This window comes from Cricetulus griseus, chromosome 4, assembly GCF_003668045.3.
Source record: "Cricetulus griseus strain 17A/GY chromosome 4, alternate assembly CriGri-PICRH-1.0, whole genome shotgun sequence".
NCBI lineage: Eukaryota > Metazoa > Chordata > Mammalia > Rodentia > Cricetidae > Cricetulus > Cricetulus griseus.
The window spans coordinates 98366749-98381864 of record NC_048597.1 but is presented as its reverse complement, the minus strand read 5'-3'; positions in this window follow the sequence as shown (position 1 = coordinate 98381864).

The following is a 15116-nucleotide window of genomic DNA, read 5'->3' as shown; positions in this document are numbered from 1 at the left end:
AATGGGACATAATTTCTTTATGCAAATGAGGCTTAAGGTCCCCAGGAAAATGCTTTCCCACTTCCTGTGGGGACCCTGCTCCACCATCCATCCATGTTGGGGTGGGGGTGGGGGTGTTTACTCTCTTTTCCCTCTCAGCCACTAGTGCACAAGGTGTCAGGGGAGACCCTGGCAACAAGAAGGTCCCAAATTAATCTAGTGTCCTAGGTACAAACTTATTTCTCCGTAAAAATCCTTTTTAGGCTGGGATTTGAAGTGGCCAGGAAGGTCTATGTGAGAAGCAGATGTTGAGGTGTGGGGAGAATGGGAAGGCCACCAGACACCCAAATGCAGGGGAAGAAAGGTGGTGGGGGGATATGGGACACTATGTGCTCTAAAGAAACAAGTGTGACCCTGGGAAACTCCTCAAGCTCCACAGGAACCCCCATAACTGTCATGGTCTAACACCATCACTTTGGTTCCTCTGCAGAGCTCTGTCCCAAGAGGAAAAGTTGACCTGGTGTGTTGAATGTAGCATCTAAGAGCCCAGTTACAGGCTGATTTAGAGTGTCCTAAGAAGGAACCGATAGATACAATAAATTCCCCTTGCACATACCCTTTGTCTGCAAGGGACACATCTCAAGACTCCCAGTGGATGACTGAAGCCACACACATGGTACTGAGCCCCATAGACCTATGTTTTGTTACTTTTACAGACCTGTGAGAAAGTCTGATTTATAAGTCAGGCACAGCAAGAGGCCAACAATAACTAGTAATGAATGAAAACAATTAGGGTCAGGAAGGTGGCTCAGCAGGTGAGGGTGCTTGCCACAAGCCCAAGGACCTGAGTTCAATCCCTGGAATCCACACGATGTTAGGAGAGACCTAATTCCTATAGATTGTCTCTGACATCCACACATACATCATGGCACATACATGCCTAGATACACACAGATGCACACAAGATAAATAAACAAAAGGTAATTTTAAGAAGGTTAAAAGGGAGTGGACCAATGATAAAATCCCATAAAAGGTTATATTTAAATCTAAATACATACATATTTAAATTAATGACATAATTTTTGTTTGTCTGTTTTTTGTTTTTCGAGGCAGGGTTTCTCTGTGGCTTTGGAGGCTGTCCTGGAACTAGCTCTTGTAGACCAGGCTGGTCTCGAACTTACAGAGATCCTCCTGCCTCTGCCTCCTGAGGTGCTGGGATTAAAGGCGTGTGCTACCACCGCCCAGCCTAATGACATAATTTTGAAACAAGGTCTCTCTAGGTAGCCCAGGCATCTCAGAACTCAAAGTCCTCCTGCCTCTACCTGCCAAGTACTGGGATGACCGGTGTGTATCGACACACTTGATTGTGGATTTTTTAAAATAATTTCCATAATTTTACAGAGACTGGAAGTAGATGGAGAAGAAGCACAACTTATGTCCACATAGCAACAGTAAGGGGTCAACTGGAGAATGCTGGTGAGATGGCCCAGTGGCTGGGAGCTCTTACTGCTCTTCCAGAAGACTTTGGTTCAGTTGTCTGCATCCACACAATGGCTTGTAACTCCTCCAGTTCCAGGGGATCCAACACCCTCTTCTGACCTCTGAGTGCAGCAGGCACAGTGCACATACATACATGCAGGCATTCACAGTTACACGTAAAATAACTCTTTTTTTGTTTTTTTTTCCCAAGACAGGGTTTCTCTGTGTAGCTTTGGCTGTCCTGGAACTCATTCTGTAGATCAAGCTGGCCTGGAACTCATAGACCTGCCTGCCTCTGCCTCTTGAGTGCTGGGATTATAGGATGTGCCACCACACGCTGCTAGTCTTTTTGTTTTGTTTTTTTTTTGTTTTTTTTTTTTGAGAGGGTTGTTTTTTTTTAATGATTTACTTATTTTTACTTTTTTGTGCATTGGTGTTTTACCTGCTTGTATGTCTGTGTGAGTGTGTCAAAGCCCCTGGAGCTAGACTTACAGATAGTTCTGAGCTGTCCTGTGGGTGCTGGGAATTGAACTTGGTCCTCTGGAAGGACTGCCAGTGCTCTTAACCGCTGTCTCTCCAGCCTGAAAGAGATTAATGCAAGTGATTGCCTCACATAATTAGGATCACATGGAAGTCCCATTATCCCCTCATTGCAGACAAGAGGCAGGGCCAGGTCTGGGAATTGCCTATGAGTCCTAGTTCAAGTCCAAATGTCAAGGCCTGAGGGAGGAAGGCATGGAGGGAGAAGTGTCCATCTTGATTGGAGCCTGAACCTAAGAGCAGAAAGCACCCACAATGGGATACAGAAGGTACCTTGGAGTACAGAAGATAACTGTGTCCCTCAAGCCCAGAATCAGTTTGCCCTCCCCTGCTCTTCTTCACACTTTCATAGATGAGTCAGATGATGTCCTCACCCATACCCAGCTATCAAGACTGTCCATCTGTCTGGACATGAGCCTAGCCCAGGGAAGAGAGATTAAAGACCTTACACATCTGGTGGATGGAGGCCAGAATCAGCTGGTTCCCTGGCTTTCTAGGAAGTGACGCTGGCTTCCAGCTCTCTTCAAATCTGTACATATTTGCATTGGGGCTTTCTCCCTGGTGAAGAACTGAAGGATAGGCATTTAATGTTAAAAATGACCTGGAAAACCAGGCATGATGGGACTTGCCTGTGTTCCCAGAATTCAAAAGGCTGAGGTGAGGGGATTGTGAATTTCAGGCTAGCCTGGGCTACAGTGAAACTCTGCCCCACCTCCCACTCTTATTGCCATCCTCAAAACAAAGGCAAACAAGACAAAACGGAAAACAAAGGTAGAATTTTGCTCTCACTGTATACCTCTGGTTAGACTGGAGCTCACTATGTAGACCAGAGTGGCCTTGAACTCAAAACTTACAAAGATGTGTAACCTCTGTCTACAGAGTGCTGGGATTTTGCAGTCCCCTCTTGGCAGAAAGTTTTGGAACACTCATTGTAACTTATTTATCTTGGCCCAGACCCTATTAAAACTTGAGGGACTATTCAAGTATTCTTTTTAAACATTAAAAACAAACAAAAAGTTTTAGTGCGTGTACAGACACACACTAGGACAGGCACATGTGCATACCATGAGGTCAAATGATGGCTTTCAGAGGTAGTGAGACTCTAGGTCTAACCTCAGGCTATCGAGCCCCAGCTCTGGCCTTTTCTGTGCTGGGCCACACTGAGGACCCACAGGGAACTCACACCACGATAGTCATCCTTAAACCTAGCTGGCCAAAAGGTCTGGGATGGAGCTAGCCCTTGAATGGGAAAAACAAAACAAACAAACATAAAACAACCAAATAATTAAAAACAAAACCCACCTCAATAGAGAGATTGGGCAACGTGAGCCAAAGAGAACACAGTATGCAGATTAGGGCGTCTGGGCTACCCATGCATTGGCTGATTGTTGTCTGACGTCACAATGGCCCAGCTTGAAGCGCTGCCCGCAAGTTATTTGAAAAGCTTTGGGTTTCCTGCGTTTCCTGCCTTCGGAAGGGGAAAAGTGTTCACGTGTACAGAGGGCCGACAGGCGTGGGAGGGGTTTGTTTGGTGGCTCTGCTGCCCCTGACAGTTAACCAAGGTTGGAAACAGAACCGACCGCAGGGGAAGCTGTGAATTCCACATGACCTATGGGGACTTTGCAGCTTCTTCGGAAGCCCAGGCAGACTCAAACATCTATGATTCAAACCGGGTGATTTAATTTTTTTTTTTTTTTTTTTTTTTTTTGAGACAGGGTCTCACTGTGGAGCCCTGGCTGGCCTGGAATTCACAGAGAGCCAGCTGCCTTTGACTACTGGTTACTGGGATTAAAGGTGTGCCTCAACACTCCCTGCCATCATGTGATTTACAAAAAACAAACAAACAAACAAAAAAAACCCAAAAACTTCCTTGCTTTTTAAAACCATGGGGACTCTCCCCAACAGCTCTCTCCATGGGAAATTCCCTTGTCATCAACAAATACTATGTCAGGATTTCACTCACTCATCATAAGGAAGTCATCTCACTCTCATTTTCAGTTGCTAGAGAGGACACTGAGACCCGGCTGATCTGTGTGTTATGTTCTGGCTACCCAATGGCCAGGTCAGGACCGCACAGCCACATACAACGGTCCAGTGATGACAGTTCGAGGATCTGATGGGAGAAACAACTATGGATCTAATGGTGACTGTCTTTGTCCACATCAAGATGATGATCAATAATGAAGTCAACACCAAGAAAAAGCAGCCAAAGGAGGGGGCTGGAGACATTTGTGCCCCTGGATCCACCTGGATCTGAAATCCAAAACCCTGAACATTTTAGTTACCAGATTAAATGCATCTCCATTTTGATAGGAGTCAACTTATTGCGTTTCTGTCAAGTCCATAAATTGGTTTTCACTTCTGAATCCAGCCTCTGATCAGACTTTAGCCTCAGGCATGGATTCCAGGGTCCAACAGTCCCAACTTCCACCATCCAGTCCCTGCCCCCACCATGTATGACAGGTCACTAGTTTCTGCTGTTTGACCTATGGTTGTGGTTGACTAGTAGAGCAAATGGGTCACCCTGGAAGTAATTATAGCATGGAACCAAATAAAAGAGAGTGGGGTTAGATGAACATAATTCATGCCCCCTGTCTAAGCCTCAGTTGCCCTATCTGTAAGATGGGAGAATGGCAGTCCCTCTGTCTTGGAACCTGATGGAGGTTTTATGCAATGCCTGGTGTCTAATACATGTTCAAGAAACAGTGGCTGTCAACCTTTTCCTGACAGCCCACTGTAGAAGAGAAACGATCTTTTGTAGGTTCCCTGGGCAATGGAGGGACAGTGGAGAGGAAGGTTGGCACTAGGGGATTGGGGCTGGTCACAATGAGCAGCTCTGTCCCCTCTTCACTACAGGCCACAAACACCTGCCCAGCCAGCAGTGCACACCTGCCACCCATCACTCCAGGAAAGGGCTCCCAGCCAGCACTGGAAGGCGGCTTCTATTCTAGGCCAGATTCTGGCTGCTTGGAGTGTGGAGAGCTGTCAACCTGCTCTGCAACCCCAGCTGAGCTCCAGGCCCTGCCAGACCACCCCCCACCCGCCCCCAACTTCCTTCCTGAAGCAACTGTAGATCTGACCTGGTTGTCCTAGGTGCTGCACTAGAGCCATGGGAGTGTGGAGGAGGAAGCCTGTATTTGTGGGGTCACCTTCCATCACTCAAGGGTATGTGTGACATAGCACAAGCTAGTGTGACATAGCACAAGCTAATGTCACCCCCACCCACTCACGACCCGAGGACAGGGCTGAATCTGCCCATTTTACAAAGGACAAAACTCAGTGAGGTAAGAGATCAAAACCTAAATCTTGATATGCCCTTCAAAGCAGACTGTCTGCCACACCAGGGGTTAATATCTCAAAATGCATTAACAGGCATCACAGCTGCCTAGGTCTAAACTTTGCCTTTGCATGTTTTTGCTGACCTGGCAGCTTTCCAGGCTAGTTTCTTCCTCTCCTGCAAGCCTGGGGTCAGCCTCACCCTTCAGGAGGCTCTCCCCCAACTTATAGCAGGCAACACCTTGTTTGCTTCCTTTTAAACAAAAGGCTGAAGGACTACAGAGGCTGAGGGAGCATAGAGGCTGAGGGAGCACAGAGGCTGAAGGAGCACAGAAGTCAAGAAAGAAGTCAATTAACTCAGTTGAGGACCTGGAATCGAGCCCTCAGCTCTGCACTCTGGCTCATCCCATGCATTTCAAGGGACACAGTGGCTCAGTGGTGGTACAGGAAGGGAATGTCCCAGCTGCCTCAGAGTAGCTGCAGAGTTAACTTAATGATGAAGTAATTAGCTGCCCATCTCTCTTCTCCAGGGAGTACAAACAGCTTTATAAATCCCAGGCCTAGGGTGGCAGACAGACAGTAAACAGTTTACCTCGGTGGGGAGGGAGTGTGTGGGGGGGGTGGGGGTGGGGAATGGGAGGGCACTAAGAAGACTTGGAGACCAGAAGGTAATTGTCCCTCCAGGCCTGCAATTTAACTTAGTCATGGAATAAATCCACTGGCTGACCCCTTTGTCCCAGCATCTTCCACAGCCCTGTGCCCCCCCCCCCACCTTTTGTCTGGCCACTCCCTGGGTCTTTCACCAGTGCTTGCCCAAGAACTCTCTAGCCACTGATGGCATTCTGAATGTGGGGATGCATTCCTCCAGGGCCATCCGTGTGAGAGAAACTGTTTATAGAGCCCCCAAAGCTCTGCATCATAATATACTGTGTTGATTTGGCAGGGCCTTCTGTGTGGTAGGCAGGAGCTCTGCATGGGAGCCACCCACAGCCTAAACAGGATGTGCAAACTAATGAGATCAATGGGAAGATCTGTGATGAGCAGGAGAGTAATTGTTGTTTGTTTGTGTGTGTGTTACATGTTCATGTAGGGTGAGGGTGAGCACATGTGTGATAGGGCATGTCTTTCTGTATGCTGTGAATATGTTTCTTTATTAGTTGATGAATAAATGCTGACTGGACAGTAGCCAGGCAGGAAGTATAGTTGGGGCTACCATATTAGGAGAATTCTGGATGATTTGGGGGTGGGGGGGGCATGTGTGAATGCATTCCATTTTAGTATCATTTGGTATTATTATTACATATGACCTCCTGCTTTACATTTGTGATGGGAATATCACATTTGTCACTTCAAATACTTTTGGACTAAGTTAAAGAAGAATATGGCCAGGCATGGTGGTACACACCTGCACTGGGAGAGGCTGAAGCAGGTGGATTTCTAGTTTGAGGTCAGCCTGTCTTGGAACACCAACACTAAAAACCAGGGTGTTGGTCTGTGGCAGAGCGCCTGCCCAATATGCTCAACCTCTGGGCTCCAGCGGAAGAGGAGGAAGAGGGAAAAGGGGCGAGAGAGAGGAAGGAAAGAATGGGAAGAAGAGTTTCACAGGAGGCTGCAGCAGATGTGGTCTGCAGAGGTGATAGACTGTAAAAGAAATACTTAGACAGGAGATCTGCCTGTGCCTTTGTCCCCAACCTAGGCAGAGGCATCCCCGCTTCTCTTCACTAGACAAATGTTGTTCTCAACCCGAAGCTCACCCTATTTCTGAAAATACCCTTGGCTTCTCAGAAATATGACCTTGATCACCCTGAAACATCTTTCCATGTTCATGCCAGGCTCATGTCACCAGCTGCATACAGCTGAGCACTGGAGGCTCCAAGAAGCCAGCTGAAGGGAACCACTTCCAAGGTCCCAAGTTACTTTTGCTTCAGTAGGCTGGCTTTCCATATAAAGACACTGAAAACTGCATTTTTACAACTCAGTGGTCAAGCCGGGCAGTGGTGGCACACGCCTTTAATCCCAGCACTCAGGAGGCAAAGGCAGGCAGATCTCTGTGAGTTTGAGACCAGCCTGGTCTACAAGAGCGAGTTCCAGGACAGCCTCCAAAGCCACAGAGAAACCCTGTCTCAAACCTGCCCCCAATAAAAAAAAAAAATAATAAAATAAAATAAAACAAAACAAACAAACAAACAAATAACAACAACAACTTAGTGGACATAAAGTTGAATCTTAATCCATTCTCAATTTAGCTCACTTATACATTGACAACACAAATTTATTCCAAGACTGTGTGTGTGTGTATATATATATATGTGGGTGTGTGGGTGTGTGTTTGTGCTTGCACATGAATGTGCAGGTATGTGTACCCATTACCCATGTGGGACACTGGGTATTTTCCTCCATCACTGGCTACCTTATTACCCTGAGATAAAATCTCCCAGTGATGTAGGTGCTGCTAACTGTTTCAGCAAGGCTGACTCACTTCCATTCTTGGAGTCTGCCTCTCTCTGGGCCCTGCTGCATACTGGGGGCACAGGCATGTGCAGCCATGCAGTTTTATACTGGTTTGGGGGGGGGGTTGAACTCAGGTCTTCATGATTGCAGAACAAGCCCTGTTACCCACTGAGCCATCTCCCCAGAATCAACAGCCACCATTTCTGCAGTTTCTGATGAGAGGCAGGCTTCAGGATGGGTTAACTGTGTTGAATGGTGAGCAGGCCTGAGCATCCCAGACCAGGATTCCTGTACAATTCAATTTAATGCTCATAAGCTATAAGACAGATGCTCTTAGTCCTTGCTTACAAACAAGGCCTGGAGAGGTACAGCAACGTGTTCAACCTCACACAGTCAGTGAGCACCGTTGGGAGGAAGACCTGGTGTGCTGGTCCTTGTGGTCATCTTCAGGATGCATGGGGTTAAAAGTGTCAGTGGTCAGTCCCACCTCTCTGGTGGTGAGATGTCCTCAAAGCCTCTTGAGACACCAGGCACCTTCTTCCAAATCTCCAACTCCCTTCCACAAAGCAGGTGCTCCAGGCTCCCTACTTCCCTATTGTTGAAAAGGAAAGAGACGGGGAGACAAACAGAGACAGAGACAGGCAGGCAGACAGACAGACAGACAGACAGAGAATTCTGTATATTCACCAGAGCCACTCAAACTGTCAGATGGTTCCCCATCCCCTTGCAGCTTCCTCAGGCCTGACAAGTGTGGTCCAAACAAGGCGTCAAAGCCATAGAAGTCCACATAAGCTACACTGAAATCTCAAACAGTTGTGACCTAAGACAAAGCTTCCAACGGGGAAGGAAAATCCAACTGAGTTAGCAGTTTGCAGCCTGGAGCTTCTTGAATTATACATGGGCAACCCCCCACCTCCACCCGAAGGCGGCTGTTGGAGCCTCAAGGAGAAGACGTATAATTTTGGTCCTGGCATTCTTCGAAGACACTTGCTGGAGACAGGGCCCCCTCCCCAGCAGAGTGGCGGTTGCCTCCAAATCCACTGGGGGGATGCTGGGTGTCCGATGCCTCAAATAGTTTCCAGCTGCCAGCAGGAGGAATGCTCTTCTCCCCTCTATAGCTAAAAAGATCTAGAAGGTGGTCCTCTGTCTCTTGGAGGGGGGGAGGTCTCTTTATCAGCAGCTGCATCAGAGACCAGGGTGACATTGTTCCCCTTCCAGGCTGGGAACAGGGAAAGGGTTGAAATACTCAGAGTTGGCCTTGGCTCTCAAAGCCCAGAGGGCACATCCAGGGTGCATTCCAAGATTTCTTTCTGGGACTAGAGTTCCAGGTCAAGATGGCCTTGACACTTTATAGTACTCAGTAGGGAGAATGCCAGTCCTGGTTTGTATCACGGAGAACCAGGGCCTCTAACCATGGAATGTACCCACCCACAGGGATTCCCTGCTGCTCTCTTCTTTCCCTGGAGTCTGTCCAAGAATGGTGGGTAAGGACATCTGAAAGATGTGAGCTGGCTGTGGCCACTATGTCAGAGGTAATTAATAGTGTGGGCCACTTGTGACAGTCATCAGGCAGAATAGCACTGTGTGGCACTGAGAAAGTTACTGTGACTCTCAGAGTCTCAAGTCCCCCATCTGTAGACTGGGTTGGGAGCCTCATTGAAAAAAGAATCCCAGAGGGTTGTGTGTGTGTGTGTGTGTGTGTGTGTGTGTGTGTGTGTGTGTGTATGTGTGTGTGAAGACAAATTGAGTTGTTTTTGTTTTGTTTTGGGACAAGCTCTCATAGAGTTCAAGCTGGCCTGGAACTTCCTGTGTAGCTGAGGCTAGCCCTGACTTCCTTGATCCCCTTGCTTCCAGCTCTCAAGTGCTGGAATTACAGGTATAAGCTGCCATGCTGGTCTGAAATGGGTTTTAAGTACTCAACGAGTGGCACTCGGAGGGAGGAGGATTTTAAGTGCGCAAAATGAGGGCAGTTCATAAGGAGGGCCTGTAATCCTAGCATTTAGTTGGCTGAAGCAAGAAAAACATCAAATTTAAGATCAGCTTGGATGCTAGCCGTGGCGTTGCATGTCTTTAGTCCCAGCACTCAGGAAGCAGAGGCAGGCAGATCTCTATGAGTTCAAGGTCAGCCTGGTCTACATAGTGAGTTTCAGGATAGCCAGGGCTATATAGAGAGACCCTGTTTTGAAAAACCAAATAAACAAAACAAATAACAACAACAACAACAAAAAACCCAACCAAACAAAAAGACTAGCTTGGGTAACAAGGGGAGAGTTTGATTCAAAAGTTATCCTCTAAAAGGGAGTGGGCTGAGAAAGAAAATAAGTGATATTATTTGTATTTAAGCCTGTGTGTGTGTGTGTGTGTGTGTGTGTGTGTGTGTGTGTACCATTAGAATGTGTGTGTGAAAATGCATGCATCAGCAGCAGAGTCTAGATGTAAGAAAACCAAAAAGGGCAAATACTTCATTATTTAGATTCAAAAACTACTCATTAAGCAAGACTAGAGCACTGGGGAAGAAAAGCTGACCTTCGAACGTAAAATGTTTTCATAAGTAATGATGATGATTAGGAGAGAGCAAGTAGTGTGTGAGGCTGGAGAGGCCAGTGGCTGTGAACCTCGGGGAATCAGGTGGTCACTGCTCAGCCCTGTTTATTTATCTCACAGAGAGCTCTTAACACATCAGAAAGGTATTTAACCCTCACCCCAACAATTGGAAGAGAAAAACTGGATGCATCGAATTACCTCAGCCCTGCTATCACAGGCCGATGTCTGTCAGTTAAATAAAACAGATGCAAGGACCTGGGGTTATGGCTCAGTAGATAAAGTACCTGCTACACACAAATGTGAAAGAGCTGAGTTTACCCAGCACCCATGTAAAAGGAACCCATGTTTCATTTACACAGGGTCACTGGGAGGTGGAGATAGGAAGGGTTTTGGAGCTGGCTAGCCAACTTAAGTTCAGTAAGAGACTTTGTCTTAGAAACAGGGTGCAGAACAATTGAGGCACATGCGTGACATTGACTTCTGACCTACACACACACACACGCACACACACACACACACACACACACACACGTGCTCTGGGAACACATACACACATATGCACACTTGAAAAGTGGTTGCTAAGACCTGCCAGAAAGATCAACCTGGAGCAACTTGCCTATTTGTTCATGATTGGCATGCCCTCATTATTCATGGCTTCAGTGACACAGGGATCCTGCCTTTCAGCTGATGTTCATAACCCAAGTCACACACGTCTCTTTTTTTGCCTCTTGTAGGTAAAACATGGCTCAGTAGCAGCTAGGCTGGCATTTATTTGGTTAACTTTCTCCAGTTTTTACTTCAAACTAATCCTACAAGGCATCTGGATACAAACTATCAAAAGCCACAAAGATAAGGATTTTATGATTGGGCTGTGTTTCTTTTCTCCTTATTTTGACAAAATACTGAACTGAAAGAAGAGGCAACAGGGGCTTACAGTTGGAGTACATGGTCCATCGTGGTAGGGGATGAGGGGCATGGCAACCTGAAGCAGGTGTCTACATTGTATCCACAGTCAGGAAGCAGAGTGGGAGAAATGCTGGTCTGTCCAGGACCCAGCCCTGGGATGATGCCACCCATGTTGAGAGTAGGTCTTCCTATCTCGACTGACACAGTGTAGATACTCTGTCAAAGGCCTGCTAGGAGGTCTGTTCCCCAGGCATTTCTCCATCCTGTCAAGTTGACATCGATAACAACCACCATAGTGACCACCCGGTTTGTCCAGGACTGAGGGATTCTTCTGGAATGTAGAACCACTGAGCAATCAGAGATAGCCGCCAGTCACCCTACTTATGCCCACCCCCTCCAATAAGTGTGTCAGCCAATCCCAAGAGTGACAGGGGTCAAAATTAGTCTGTGTCTCACCCCAAAGATCTCCCAAACTGCCCCTGCTTGGCAAAAAAGACTGTGAAGCTATCAACAGCAGGGAAGGGCATGGTGAGGGGCCAGAGGGAGCCACACAAGGCAGGGAGATGTCTAGAGGGTTCCCTGATAGACTACTGTGTGGTCAGACGGCTTTGGGGATGGGGAAGCTTTGGGGATTCTGGGATCTCTGCCCCTCCTCCAGGTGAATGGAGCTGTGTAAGTGGGGGAGCCCTGTGCAGAATTCAAAGCCCAGCCATTTCCCTCCCTTCCCAGAGCTGATGTATAAATACCCGAGTGTGTGCGTGTGTGTACATTTCTTGACATATTGGCGAAGCCTCAGTTTGCCAACCTTCAGGGCATAATGCAGGAACTATTTTCCCCCTAATCTGCCGTAATGACATGTTTTATTATGCTATTTCAGGCATTTCCAGGGCTTTTGCTGTTTCATGTTTTATGTATTTTAACTAATGCTTTAATTTCAGTACACTGTGCCCTAAGGGGACTTCACAAAGCTCACTTTGGAAAATCGAGGGGGACTCTTGGAGATGGCAGGGGACGACTCTATCCATATATGGCGCTGTGTAGAGAAAGGGCAGTATCAGAGAGGGCAGGCCAGAGGGTTTTGAGTGTTCTCTTCACAACATAGGTGTGTCCAACCTGTGACCTTCAGGCAGTATGTGTCCTGGGATAGCTGTGACTGTGGTGCTATTCATCTGTAGATTGTGTCCCAATGTCAAAAGGTTGGACACCCTGACAGGATGTGCCTGCACTGTTGTTCGGATGAGCCCTTAATTTACTGTTGGAGAGACATCCCCACAGAGATAAAATGATGGTATCTGGGGTAGGGCCTTGGCAGTGTCCCTAGGATTAAAGGAGGCAACAAGGGTGAGTCTTATGATGGCATGAGTGGCTTTATATGAAGAAGAGAAACTGATGTGGTGGCACACACCTGTAATCTCTGCACTCCAGAGGCTGGAGAGGGAGGGTTGTGAGTTTGAGGCTAGCCTGGGCTACATGGTGAAAGCTTGTCTCTAGGAGTGGGCGGGAGAAGAGAGGGAGGGTGGGGAGGATGGGGAGGGTGGGGAGGAGTAGAGGCAGTGACTTGACCAAGCTTAATTAGAAAATCAACAGAGGGCTGGGCATTGGTGGCTCCCGCCTTTAATGACAGCATCTGAGAGGCAGAGGCAAGCAGATCTCTGTGAGTTTGAGGTCAGCCTGGTCTACAGAGCTAGATCTAGGCCAGCCAGGGTTACACAGAAAAACCCTGACGAGGGGGGGGAGGGGAGAAAGAAAGAAAGAAAATCAGCAGAAGATGGAGAGAAAATGGAGGAGGGAGAAAAGGGGGGAGGAGGGAGGAAGAAGACTGGGAAGGAGAGGAGGGGTGAGAAGGAAGAAAGGAGGAGGAGGAGGAGGAGAGGAGGAGGAGGAGGAGGAGGAGGAGGAGGAGGAGGAGGTCTAATTCAGGGTTAGGATATAGCCTAAGGCCCACACCATATGTTGGCACCACTCTCTTGGACTTTCCAGCCTCCAGACCCAAGTCAAGAAACTTCCATGCTTCATAACTTTATCCTCTCCTCCGCACATCCTCCTGTTCATCCTGCCAAGCCCAGTTCCCCAGATGCCCCCTAGTAAGCTGTTTATTTCGTATTTTGGCTGGGATGCTATCCCTCCCCCTTGTGAAAATTGAAATCCCAGTGTAACAATATTGGTAGATGTAGACTTCAAGAAGTGACTAGGGAGCTGTGGAAATGGCTTAGCAAGCAAAGTGCTTGCCATCACAGCATCAGAATCCGAGTTCAATCTCAGAATCCACATAAGAAAGCAGTGTGTGTTTGAGAGGGGGAGTTATGTGGTTTGTGGTGTATGTGGTGTGTGTATGTGTGATATTATGTGTGGTGTGTGTGTTTGTGTGTGTGGTGTATAGGTGTATTGTGTGTGGGGGGTGTGGGTGTGCAATTCCAGTGCTAAGAGGCAGATGCAGGTGGATCTTTGGGGCATGATGATCTGCTAACCTAGCCTTATTGGTGAGCTCCAGGTTAAAGAGAGACTCTGTCTCAAAATCCAAGGTGGAGATGGCTCCCAAAGAATGACATCCAAGGCTGACCTCTGTGCTCCATGTGTAAACTCTCTCTCTCTCTCTCTCTCTCTCTCTCTCTCTCTCTCTCTCTCTCATACACACACACACACACACACACACACACACACACACACACACCACTCTCCTCAAAAAAGAAACAACATTAAAAAGGGGTAACTACATTGTTTAGAGCGATTAATGCCTTTCACAAGAGAGGGCGTTTGTTCCTGCAACCATAGGAAACCGATGCAGACACTGACTTGATCATTGCATCTCCCAGCATATATGACTGAATGATGGGCAACGAATGGTAAGTTTATTGGGCAGAAAAATCTTTACTTCCTGTTCCTGCCACCTGGCTGACAGTCACCCGAAGATGTGTTTCAAACCCTGGAGACGTGGTGTCACAAGACCCTGGGTTTCACTCTTAAGGGGACAACAGGAGATAGGTGATGTCATTTTTTGTTTCCTAGATCAGAAGGAAGTAGGCTACCACCCAGGAGCCAGCTAATCATTTTTGTAAATAAAGTTTTATTAGACAGAGCAATGCCCATTCATTTATCCATAGTTTGTGTTTCTGGGACAAAGTTGAATGGTTGCTGTGGAGACTGTGTGACTCACAAACATATTTACCATTTGGTCCTAAACAGAAAAAAGTGCTCCAACCACCCAGTAAGTCAGGACGAAGAGTCTTAAGTTCAGAGACACTTAGCAACTTGCTCAAGGGACATCAGTATGTCTCCAAGAGCCTGGGCTGCAAGCCTGGCCTTAAGGGAAGTGCTTTGTCAGTGCCCTAAATACCTAATGCCTCCCTTGCTTTCTTCTGAACTCTCCTTCCACAGGACCCCCCCCTCCCGCCCCATGTTGCTGATTACCCTGGACTCCAGAGTGGTGGCTCTTAGGAGCACCTGAAGCACAAAAGAGGCAATGGCTGGAGAAGCCACTTCTTAAAGAATGCAGCTTCAGGCTCATTTTCCAAACACACATTAAGCCAGTAGCCCAAGATGAGGGGTCCCTTAGTTAACAGGTCAACTGGGTCCTGTTTCAGTTTGGAGGCTGTCTCAGTCAGGGCTTGTACAAAACAAGCTTCTCTCTCAGGGCCTCGGGACTACCCCTTGATGAAGGAGACAACTCCCCCCCCCCCACACACACACACACATTCCCACATCTAGACATCTCTGCTGACTCCCTCCCTGGCACCCCAGGTTGGGTCTCTCACCCTGCCCCATCTTTTTTTTTTTTTTCCCCTGCCCCATCTTTACTGAAGACAACAGAATGAGTTCCTTTCTCGTTTCGTTTCCTCTTTTTTAATAAAGCTGTACTATGTCCTGTCGTACACCCACACACACCCCCTACACCCTCATCCCCCACCCCTCCCCACACATTCCTCCCTTCTGAGTCCTCTCCT